We start from the raw sequence: 11,611 nt of genomic DNA, 5'->3' as shown, positions 1-11,611 counted from the left end.
CAAAACTAAAAAACACCTCCTGAAAATCTGAAGGTGCTGTTTGGTGTTTTAAACCATTTCATTCTGTGTAGAAAAATGCCCGAAGTGCCCTGAACCTGACTATTGTGGGATTAATTTACACTGGGATACAATCCATGCAATTAAAAAGAAATGAGAAAATAAAATCAATGAAGATCACTTACACTGTGGTGACAAAAGACTCAACAGGGGACAACACCGACCTAAATCTTAATTAGCAAGAATATTGATGCCCCGGCACAAAGGGCAAACCAATGCAGCAGTGCGAACCAGTGTGCTTCGACCTGCATCACAGTGGGCAGAATGTCTACAGCTGTTAAAAATCTGCAGTATTCAGGTTGCCTTAAGTTATAATTCTGCAAGTTTTAATGGTTTGAATGTCTGTCAGCAATCTTACAGTAAACCAAAAGGCAGAATTTCATAAAACTTGGTGGAGAGGGCAAAGAAAGAAGTTGTTATATTTTGGTGTGAATACATCTCAGGCTTTTTAAATCTGCAGAATGGAGCAGTGGCTTTGAAGAAGGATGTTGAAAATAACAGTGAAAATGACTACAAGTTCATTTGAAAAAGTTGACTCTCAAAATTCTCAAAACACATTTTTGAGTGCTCCCTGGCACTTGACTTGTAATGCTTTCTAAAGTTTGAATCTATCCAAGCTGGCGTGATCCACTGCAGCATGTATGAATTTGGTGGTAGAGACATTAATCCTTCTTTCTCTCACTGTAATGTTATGTCTTGTCAGCAGGGTAGTTACCAAGAGAGTAGTGTCTGATAGTGGAGAATCTAATAAAGCCTTTTAAGGAGTGAGCTGAATTAATCAATTGTTTTAAATGTCGACAATAGTGTAATTAGTTTAATTCTGCTCGTGCTTAAAAAAAGTCTCACACTGCCTGTAGCGAGGTGCAGTACTTTACTGCACATACTGGGATCAAAGAATGCATTTGCAGACATGTTCGATGTGTGCTACAAGACATCTCAACAGTGACTTTCTAACATCAAACTGCCTTGTTTGGTTTTTGTATGTGTGTGAAGAACACTGTGAAGACATTGTGTGCAGAACTTTGACAAGAATAGAAAGAAAAAATGAGAATTGAATGCATGCAGCACTTCAGAAGAAACAAACATAACATTTTTTGTGTGTCTAGGTGGCCAGCTTATTGGTCGAATACTCCACATGGGTGTCCCACTGACATCCACAAAAAGGGTTCATGTGGATTCTTACAGCAAAGCAAATATCCTTATCTCTAGGAGGTGTCTTAGGTTGGTCTGTGGGCTCATCTGCCTCAACTAACTGAGCTGGATCCTTCAAAGAGTCTTTAGAAAGTGTTGATATTGACTGAATTCTCACTTGTGACCACAGTGGAGTACTGCTTGTAGAGCCCAATATCTTGGGTCCAACCAAATATCTCATACAGATGCATAGAATGAGCCAAGGTTTGAACATCTGTCTAGCTTTCCGTTCTCGATGGAGGATTTTCATCACCAGCCACTGTGAAAGGCTGAGTGCAAAGCTATGAATGCCTTTCCTCAGAGACTGAAAATAAAAGGTTGTTATTATCCTCATATTTAAACAATATTATATTTTTCTGCTCGCTGTTGCCTCGCTTTTCATTTCGCTCGCCTTTGAGTGTAGCCGACACTTTTATTTGATTTCTAAAATGGTTGAGAACATATTGTAAAAACAAGATCTGATCGATCATTACCCGGCCCCGAAGCACATGAAGCCTGATGCTTCCTCAGATACACACACACACAGATGAAGGTACTCAATAAGTTCTGGCTTCAATGGCACCCTTGAGAAACCTTTAAACCCTTTCCATTTCAGGCTACATTTTCCAAAATGACCGGCTTCTATTACCAAGCTATGGTGAAGCAGGAGATTGTGTCTGATTTTTGATGATAATATAGTGATACCGTGCTGATGTCAGTAATATCGAGCCCCTTCTCAAACAAAGCTGAGCAAAACTAAACAAGATTACTGAGAGCATATTCATGACTGACAAATTCTTGTTTCAATCTATAGTATGTCGTATTTACAGTTCAATATTTTTGTTTACACTACAAGGTTTGTTGGTATTCCTGCTCTAGGTTAAAAAATTGATGAAAGGTTATTTTTAGTCTACATATTGGCTGAAACTGGCTCTGTGCTTCACAGCAAACAGAGGCACCCAGTCTAATGGCATGCAGGTCACATAAAGAATCAGAGACTCTGAATTGCTTGGGAGCTGAATGTGTTCAACTGTCTATCCCTGCGGGGGGACTGGAAAACCAGGACCCCTCAGAGTTACATGCCCGATTATAATCAAAAAATCCTGGAGAAAATCCTGCTTTCTATTGACTTATAGGACACTAAGGCTTAGGATCCAGAAAGCGATCGGTTCATGCTATAGGTGACCTTTGTGAAAAGTGCAATGCTTGAGAGAACTCCGCATTCATACTTAAAAATATATGTTTGAATATATAACTTTCTAATGTATAACTAAAGAATTGAATACATTATAGTTACTAAGTAGTTTTAATCAAATATGTCAATATTCCAACAGGAAACATGAAAATTAGTATTTTGAAGATAAAGTATATTGCAGTGTATCTTTATCATATTGGAAAATAAACGTACTAGTGATGGTTGACTGTGATACGTAAATGTAATGTGATCATAAAGCAGACAGTCGGTTTTCTCACTATCATCCCAACACACATTTTAAGTCTGAAGGCAAATGTGGTCCACCCAAGTGATCACAACTCTGCTCTTGTGTACAAATTCTGCACGATGCTACTATTTCTTTCAAAAACGCCCTAATAATCTGTAATATTTAACATTCTAGTTTGAAACATACCAGTGTAGGTTTGTGACCACTGAAATATTGCTTTGCATCTACAAGAAGTAAAACTGATTCAGTGAACGGCATACGTGTTATAGGTATTATTGTGTGTAGGAGAGAACAATGCATCAGGAGGATCAGGAGGCAGGTGTAATGAACAAAAAGTCCCTTTTTTGACTGTTAAATAAACAGAGAATACAAAGAGAGTAAAACGAAACAGGAATTCAGGTAGAATGAGAGGCAGACACAAGGTGAATATACAGATGATGTGATAAAGACCAGACAAGATACTACAGTGTGCAAAAGTCCTGATCCACCCATCATTTGTTTATATTTTGCTGTTTTGCTCCAAGGAGCCAGACTATCATGTACATTTTTTTTAAGTGGTCTTGAACAATAGGTTTTTCCAAAGCTGATTCTTTGCTTTTTCACAAACTCAGTTCAGTCCTTGTACCTGAAAATTTTCAGAGGAATTTTTTTTGTTATGCCATTTAACATAAACTATTCAAGCAATTCAACTGATGAGCCATTGTTGTGCCTAGACATAACAGACAACTTAGCAAAGCGCAATTTTAAATTGTATCTCTAAGCACTTTGTTACCAGCAGGCTGTTGCAAAAACTCATCGATTTATTCCGATTTGTTTAGCTGAACCTTTGAAAAATGCCAAAGATAACGCAGTTTGACTGGCATAAAATAGTATTTTTGCACCAACAAGGTGATTCCCAAAGCGGTATTAACCAAACACTTGGCATGTCTTGGCATGGTGAGCAATGTGTTCTTAAAAATTGGAGTCGAGGACAAAAGAAGAAAAAAATGTCTTCTTCTTTGGAAACATTCAATAAAGAACTGAGACAGGACCTGAGAAATGCATCTGACTCTTCAGTTAATCCATCTACTGTTCACTGAACCTTCATCGGAATTAGTCTCAGTGGAAGTGCAGCTGTCAAGAAGCCACTCTTGAGGAAGGGAAACAGGGAGATAAGGCTGAGGTTTGTCAAATTATACAAGAACTGGACTGAAAATCAGCAGCAACAGGTCTTATTTGGATGAATGCAAATTTGAGACTCTTGCATCAAATCTGGTTCAGTATTTAAAGAGAAGGTGAGGAGTAAGGGACAACGTTGAATGTCTGAGAAAATAGAGGCTAGCTCAAGACTTTTTTGCACAGTAGTGTAGTCGACAGTACTGTGCAAAAATAGAGCTGGGTTCATAGTGAGACACAGGCAGAAAATAACAAGGCAAGAAATCCAGACAGATTAAGTTAAAGGTGAGAGGAAAAAAATAATAATCAGGGAATCAGAATCACGACAAAGACCAGAAGCAAAAGTAAAACAATGGGAAAACCAATAACCAAAATAAAAAAAGAAAGTAGAAAAAAGGGTGACAAAGGCAAAAAGAGACAAGACAGAGATGCAAAGACAGGAAAAACACTGCGGATACTAGGAAGATATGAATGCTCTGGGTCACTCTATCACTACCCTGCTTGTGTATGTGTGGGCGTGACCTCGGTCTTTAAGTTATAGCTGTTCTTTCTCCATGACAGACTCGAGACAAACTCTGCTATGAGAAACATGGAACAACAATGTTTTTTCCTCAGCATGAAACAGAAATAATGCATGAAACATTTGCATCTAACTTATTTATCATTCAGTCAGCAGTCAGGGCTCCACAATTTCTGCTATCTACTGAATAAAACCCAGAATATTGGGAAGCTGAACTCTGCCATCATCATCACAGTTTTTTTTTTTCTTTTAAAGTATCCAACTTGTAGATTGACGCCCTGGCATTTTTAGATCTATTAACTTGCTGTTACCTATTTTACCACTACAGTGTTTAAATATAAAATTTTAAATTTATCAGGCAAATGGTAACACCATTTATCTCCAGTTCTTCAGCTGATATCTATCCTTTCATATTCTCTAATTTGGGTGAATCACTTACCGCCCTTTCTCCTCAAACCAGCAGGAGTATACCTGAAGTAATAGCGAGAGGTTCACCTACGCCACACAGCTGGTCCTACTTTGCCGCACACTATGTGGTATTGTGGGTGTATAGTGCTCCATTAACCACCTAGCATCACTGGGTCTAACAGTTTTTGTAGTGGAAATCCAGTTTCGCATTCTGTGCTACTAGTTCTGTTTTTTTTTCTACAATTGAATATTAATTTTCAAAATTGAATATCTGTTTCTTTTCTCTTGCTAATCAAATTTTACATATTCATAGAGAACCCTGCTACAAAATATTTGCAATAACTGGAGAGGTGAACAGTAATTTAATAATTCTTGTGCAAAACATGCACTTAACTTAAGGGGAAACAGGAACACTGCAGCTATCAAACAAACCGTATAAACCAGAGAGACCTTTGCACTTGCATACCTCAGCCATAAAAAGCACATTTATCAACAAGCTAACCACTCCCTAAAAGCCTGGGAGTTGAATTCCAGCCGACTGTCGCTCAAAGGTGGTTCACCAAGATCATTATGTTTCGAAAACACTGAAAAATTAATTTCATATTAATTTAAAAATGGATCCGCAGGCAAATGCATGATTCTGTGATATAATCTTATCACCCTGAATTTCGGATTTTGCTAATGGCTCTTTGCGAAACTTGGCAATCACCCTCATTTTATCCAGACCACCCTGGCTTATCCTCTTCCAGCCAACCTGGTCCATACATTGTGGTACTGTCCAGGATGATCGAATCTGTTTGGGCAATTGAGAGCAATGCATTACTCTAATGGTCTATCCTCTTCTATTCACTCTTGTTCCAGTCTCTTCCAGTGCAGATACAAATTCTCCTCCCTGACTGAAAAACTCCAGTTCATCCCTTTGTACATGGGAAGAGAAAGAAGTGCTCCAAGTAACTATAGACCAGTTTCCAAACTGTCACTTAAACATCATCAGTTTAAGGAATATCTGAACACAGATTTGTTTCTGCTTCAATACCAAACTGGGTTTCTGCCACCTCTTTGGTTCTGAACAATAGTGTCAGTGTAGTGGTGAAGTTAAAACGTTGTGCTGTCGTTTTTGTGGACCTCTCCATGAGTCTGTGAGGACTAACGATTAGCCGGGAGCTCCATAGGTAGGATTAATGCCGTTGGCAAGCTGCTGTCAAGCTGTGCGACACAACACGGATATTCAAATGGCCAGTGCTTTCCATTGGCTGGAAAGGGCTGGGGTACAGGGCAGGAGTCTTTTGTTAAATGGATGTGTGAGGACAGTGTGAATAGAAAAAAGAGAAGTCAGATAAGGTTAAAATAAAGAGGGTTTTAGGGCTTTCTTTTGTGTGTTTAAAGGTGCACTCTGTGATGCAGATAACCCTCAGAATAAATGTATCTGGAAGCTGAACACAAACAACAGTCTTGCCCAAGAGCACAATATGCCTTCAGCAAATGGCTTTAGTATGTATAACTGGACCACCCAGACTTTCTCATGTGTATCTCTCATTTCCTAAAGGGCCTGTTTATACAAAAAAAAAAATTAAAGGAAGTGCAAATCTAGCTGCTGAATAAACTGCTTGTTTGTTAATGGAAACTATGAAAAATATACTATTTTTCTGTTCGGCATTTCGGGATCAAGTTTCATCAAATTCCGTTACATACCAGGAATCCTGCAATATGCATTTTGCAGGACATTGGCCAAAAAATTCTGCTGGGAATTAAAGAAGGTCGAGGTAGCCAAAATAAATGCTAGGGTTAAGTATTCAACTATAAACTTGTCAATGAGTAACCTTTTCATTGTGCCTGTGTAACATGCAATCAGAGTTTTTGAGGCCTGAGAGAAGGCAAATTTGATTACATAGGTCTCTTGAAACTCCAACATCCTATAGAGAATAATTTCACATTGTTTAGGATTTGCAATCCATTAAATAATCTTGAATGTTTCATGGAACAAAGAAGTTTTGATCCAGCGGAACATATAAGAACCAACAATGAGGCTTTTGAGAAAATCTAAATGTACACCAACCTAGTTTTACTGCTGCTATCCAAATAATACAATATAAGATATGATGTGACAGTGACTTTGACTGAGGCATTTTCCTGTGTATCCCTGGGCGACTATACAATATATATGATAATATATAGGATTCACTGGCTGGATAAAATCTTGGATTTCGCTTTCATTGTTTTTTCAGTTATGCATCTGAAGTTTTTACCTTTGCTTTGACTTTTTTGTACCTTGTTGCTCCATTTCCATGTTGTAATGGCTGTGTCACTGACAGAAATGCTAGAAGATAAGTGACGTATATTTACCCTCCTACCTGTGTGAAAATCTCATCTCTTCATGCTTACAGAATGTTAACAGAGGGTTAATATTTCCTGCGGGGCTGAATCAAATGAATTTGCAGTCACATTTTCATTTCCAGTTCACTTTTTCAGTTCACTTCATTTCCACGTCCTCATTGTACTCAGTGAATTTTAACATAAGATTTATACACACTGACACACTGTGAAACATAGAGCACAGGATAAAGACAGCCAAACATAACAGATGAGGAGTAGTAGCTCCTGTGGAAACATTTGCATTTGTTGTTTCTTTATTCAGTTATATAGTGTTTTCCTATAATTTGTCACCCCTCGACATTAAATGTTAATGATCAATTTCTATAAGATACAAGACAGGAGTCAGCTATACCGAATCTTGAAATAAACAATGTACCTTTGTATACTCATTTTGGTTTCCTATGACTTGTCTTATTTTCTGCAAAGGTCAGTTTTGTGTCAGTGTCAGAAAACAGAATACTGCTTCCCACTTCAACATGACACATCCAACAGGAATCCATTTAAAAAAGTCCAGTTAAACATGTTCAAATTTTAGACCCTGTTCTTGGGCTGTATTAGGGAGTAAATACAATTTTTATATCATTTGGGTTGCCCAGGCTTCACTGTGGCTGACCTTAGTGATCCTGGATTACTGCTGTCACAAAGTTTGTGATCACAGGCTCAGTAAGCTCCAGGTTCAACGATTCATGTGTGAAGTTGCTTACTGGGAGGATTTGGAAATAAATTTTCAGACAATTTCAGTCTAAAAAATAGGAATGGATACATACTGGGATGTGGTTATTGGAGTGGTAAAAATTTGAGTTCTTTTAAAATGTACAATGGGTGTAACAGAAAGCATCAATAATTTGACCTGATTACACAAAAGTACACAATCAATTAGCATAACTTAAAGCTTTTAGGGTGGAGTGCTATCATATACAGGAAGGATACAAATTGTTTGACAAGTCAACTATTATCTACAACTGTTGGCAATAGATAACTTTTTGAACAATTTGTATCTGGACTGACAAAAAAGTCCCATTTTGGATGAATTTGGATAAACTTCATTTGCTTTCAAGTTATTTTTATACAAATTTTATAAAAATAACTGGATTTTGATGCAGGAATATTTCTAAACTAGAAAATATAAGAATAATAAACAGTGAACATTCATGCATATGCATTCAGCTAGATACAGCTATGACCAAGTGAACCTCCTGGAGGTGAGATGAGAGGATGCTGAATGTGTCGACAGACGGTGCATTAAAACCCCCACATAGTGAATTTTCCACATAATGAGAGACAACAGCAGCTAAATGTGCATGATTCTGACAGGTAAAAAGGGCCCATGATACATAAAACCCTGCTACTCACAGCTGTGTGGTACTTTGCACCTTTTAATTCCATTTCACATTTACCTTCATCAATTACTTCCAACTGGAAATCTGTTAAACAGGCAGCTTGGAAACAACAACATACATTTTGTTAAGAAAAGATCTAATCAATTGAAAACCTTCTTCCCTGACTGATCGGTTGTCTGTTGATATGACGTAATCATTTGTTACAAAAACATACAGATACACGTTCTGCTCCTCCATTATTAACAGCATACACAATGACCCTGATAAGGCTACATCTATCCACACATCCATTTTCTACTGCTTATTCAGGTCAAAGTTGTGAGGGGGTGGAGCCTATCCAAGCTGTCATAGGGGGAGACGAGGGCTACACCCTGGACAGTTTGCTAGTGTGTCATGGGTCCAGCACAAAGAGACAGACAACTATTCGTACTCACATTCACACCTACAGACAATTTAGAATCACCAATTAACGTAACCCCACTAACTGCTTGTCTTTGGACTGTGGGAGGAGGCTGGAGTTCCTGCACAGAAACGGGGAAAACGTGCAGCCGACCAGATCGAGGATTCCAACCCAGGACCTTCTTGCTGTGAGGCAACAGTGCTAACCACTGCTCCCAGAAGGGCACATGTCTTCTAGTGTTTATGTAAATGATGCATATACAAAATGAACAGGGCCTACTTCCCAGCAAAAGGTTGTGACCAGAAGAGTTGCTGACCAATGGGGACTCTGACCCACACGATGAATCAAAAAATTAATTAAAAAAAAAATCTAAGTGAAATGGGCACATTGCAGGCAGTTTATTTTCTTTACACAGAATAGCAAAGTAAATGTGTATGCTATAACTTTAATGTGCATGCTGCTAGGGAAATACAGTAAGGTAAGATATACTTCTTATTCTTTTGTTACAACAGTCAGCATAATAAGAACAAGAACATGGGTAATTAAGTAAATATTTAAAAATCAAAACATAATTTTAAAATGGGAATAAAATGTTAAATATAGAAATATAGATGATTCTCTGCCAGAAAGATGTGTTGCATTGTAGAGAGATTGCAGGAGGCATGTCCTTGTCAGCAAAGTTGAATAGCAAATCATTTTGTGTAGCAACCCACTCAGCTAGCTACAGACCAACATGTGTGACTAATAGCTTACTTTGCTAGCTAAAAAAATGCTAGCATTACAATAGCAAGGACAGAGCAGAAAAGGAAAAACCTTTAAAGACTTTTATTTTCAGCTGATATTGACAATGTATTTATTTTCAGTGCATAGTGCATATATATTTTCTTTTACTATAATACATGAGCTCTCCATCTGTGTGTGTGTGTGTGTCAAATAACATGGCGCCATTATATTACCAAGCAACAACTAGCAATGGGTTAAATAACTTTTTTTTTTTAGCAAATAAGCAACATCAGGCACTTCTTTCAGTATCAAAGCATGGATATGTACTAGTTAATTCAAGTAAAATTATTATCAGTGTTATCACTGATTCTGCCCATTATTCTAGTGCATCACTGATTATGTAATAGAGACATTTGGCAGGATAATGACATCCCACCATCATCCACAGGATTACCAATGTACTGTAGTTAAAATTCACTTTTGACAGCAGCAATTTATAAACTGAATTAAACCCAAACTACTGCCTGGTGTTTATTTTGTCCAAAGTCTTGTTTGCTGTGTTATTTCAGTATTTTAAAGGTGTGCAGCTGAACGATTCGATGGCCAATGTCCTTAGAGGAAACAGAAGGAAAGAATCAAATTAACATATCATCATGCTAATTGTATAAACAACAAATAAATGGAAATAATGTATTTAAATTTAAGAGACTGTTTGAGCCTAATGAGATCCAGTTTAATGGGCACGGTGTCAGAATTCGTAAGAGAGGAACAGGCATTAAAAACTCATGTTAGCAAATGACAGAAGGGGTTATCTTTCAACATTAATGACAGCGCCAAAGCAGTAAGAAACACTGCAGAAAACTAAACAAGCCTTCAGTCAACACGTCCCCATAGAAGTAATCCCTGTGAGACAGTCATTGGCAACACTCTTTCAACAAGTTTAAATCCAGGCCCCTCTAATGAGACAAATTGCTATAAGTTTTTTTCTCTCTGTAATAAAAACATGTTCATAATTAATACACTCTCTCTTTCTGTCATGCACAGGATTTTTTGCTTTCATCTTTTAGAGATGCAGGTTGATTTTATTCTCCTTGTTGACTGTGTTTTATTCCTTTCGCATCAGTATTAGCATCTTTATAGCATGAGTTTGTCCTCATATTTGCATTTTAAAGAGACAAGCGTTGTGAATAAAAACAATGCAAACTTGCACATAAATGCACCAATTGCCACATACCGGGCCTTCATAAATGTATTGTATAGGATAGAGTTTAAAAGTTGGAATTTGTTCAGGATGAAATGAACTGGGGCAAAAATGTCGTTTACATTTATTCATAAGCTTTTGTGAGCCTGCATTTGAAGATTTAGACCATCACCTAGTCTGGGAAGCTGCATCATTTTATGAAACTAATTTAGTGAAATTATAGTCCCCCGTGGTGTCACTGTATAGTAAAATAGCTATATCACTTCTAACGCCTGATACATGAATATTGAATCGATACTTACTACATTTTAAATAATACTATTAGAAAAATAATAGTAAAAGAGCTACTTTAGTGTTTTACAGCCCTTCCTTATGGTTGTTACACAGGAGGCAGCAAAAGTGTTTTCATTCTTCATGTTTGGTTTAATCTAATATTACAGTAAATAGAAACATGTAGTTTACTTTCTGCAGCACTGATTCATGGTGATTATAGAGAAACAACAGCAGTAACAGCATTAGACTTGTATCTATTAAAGCATTGTGCTGGAATAAACATGAATATTTTGAATATAAGAGACGATACATTTCAGCATTTTAATATGGTACAATCATACTAAATAGTTTTGCCTCGCCCTTTTAGCCCATTTAGACTACCCTATTGTATGGCTCAATATACTACCCATATACAGTACATCCATTGTTAATGGTCTTACTAGGCTATTACCCTATTATTTTCCTAAACATATGCTGTTACTTAGTATGAGGTTATTACTTCAATTTGATTTCACAGGCTAGCTCGTTATTCCATGGCCTTTGTTTATA

The sequence above is a fragment of the Pelmatolapia mariae genome, linkage group LG1, assembly GCF_036321145.2.
Source record: "Pelmatolapia mariae isolate MD_Pm_ZW linkage group LG1, Pm_UMD_F_2, whole genome shotgun sequence".
Classification (NCBI taxonomy): Eukaryota; Metazoa; Chordata; class Actinopteri; order Cichliformes; family Cichlidae; genus Pelmatolapia; species Pelmatolapia mariae.
This window is presented reverse-complemented; position numbering follows the sequence as displayed.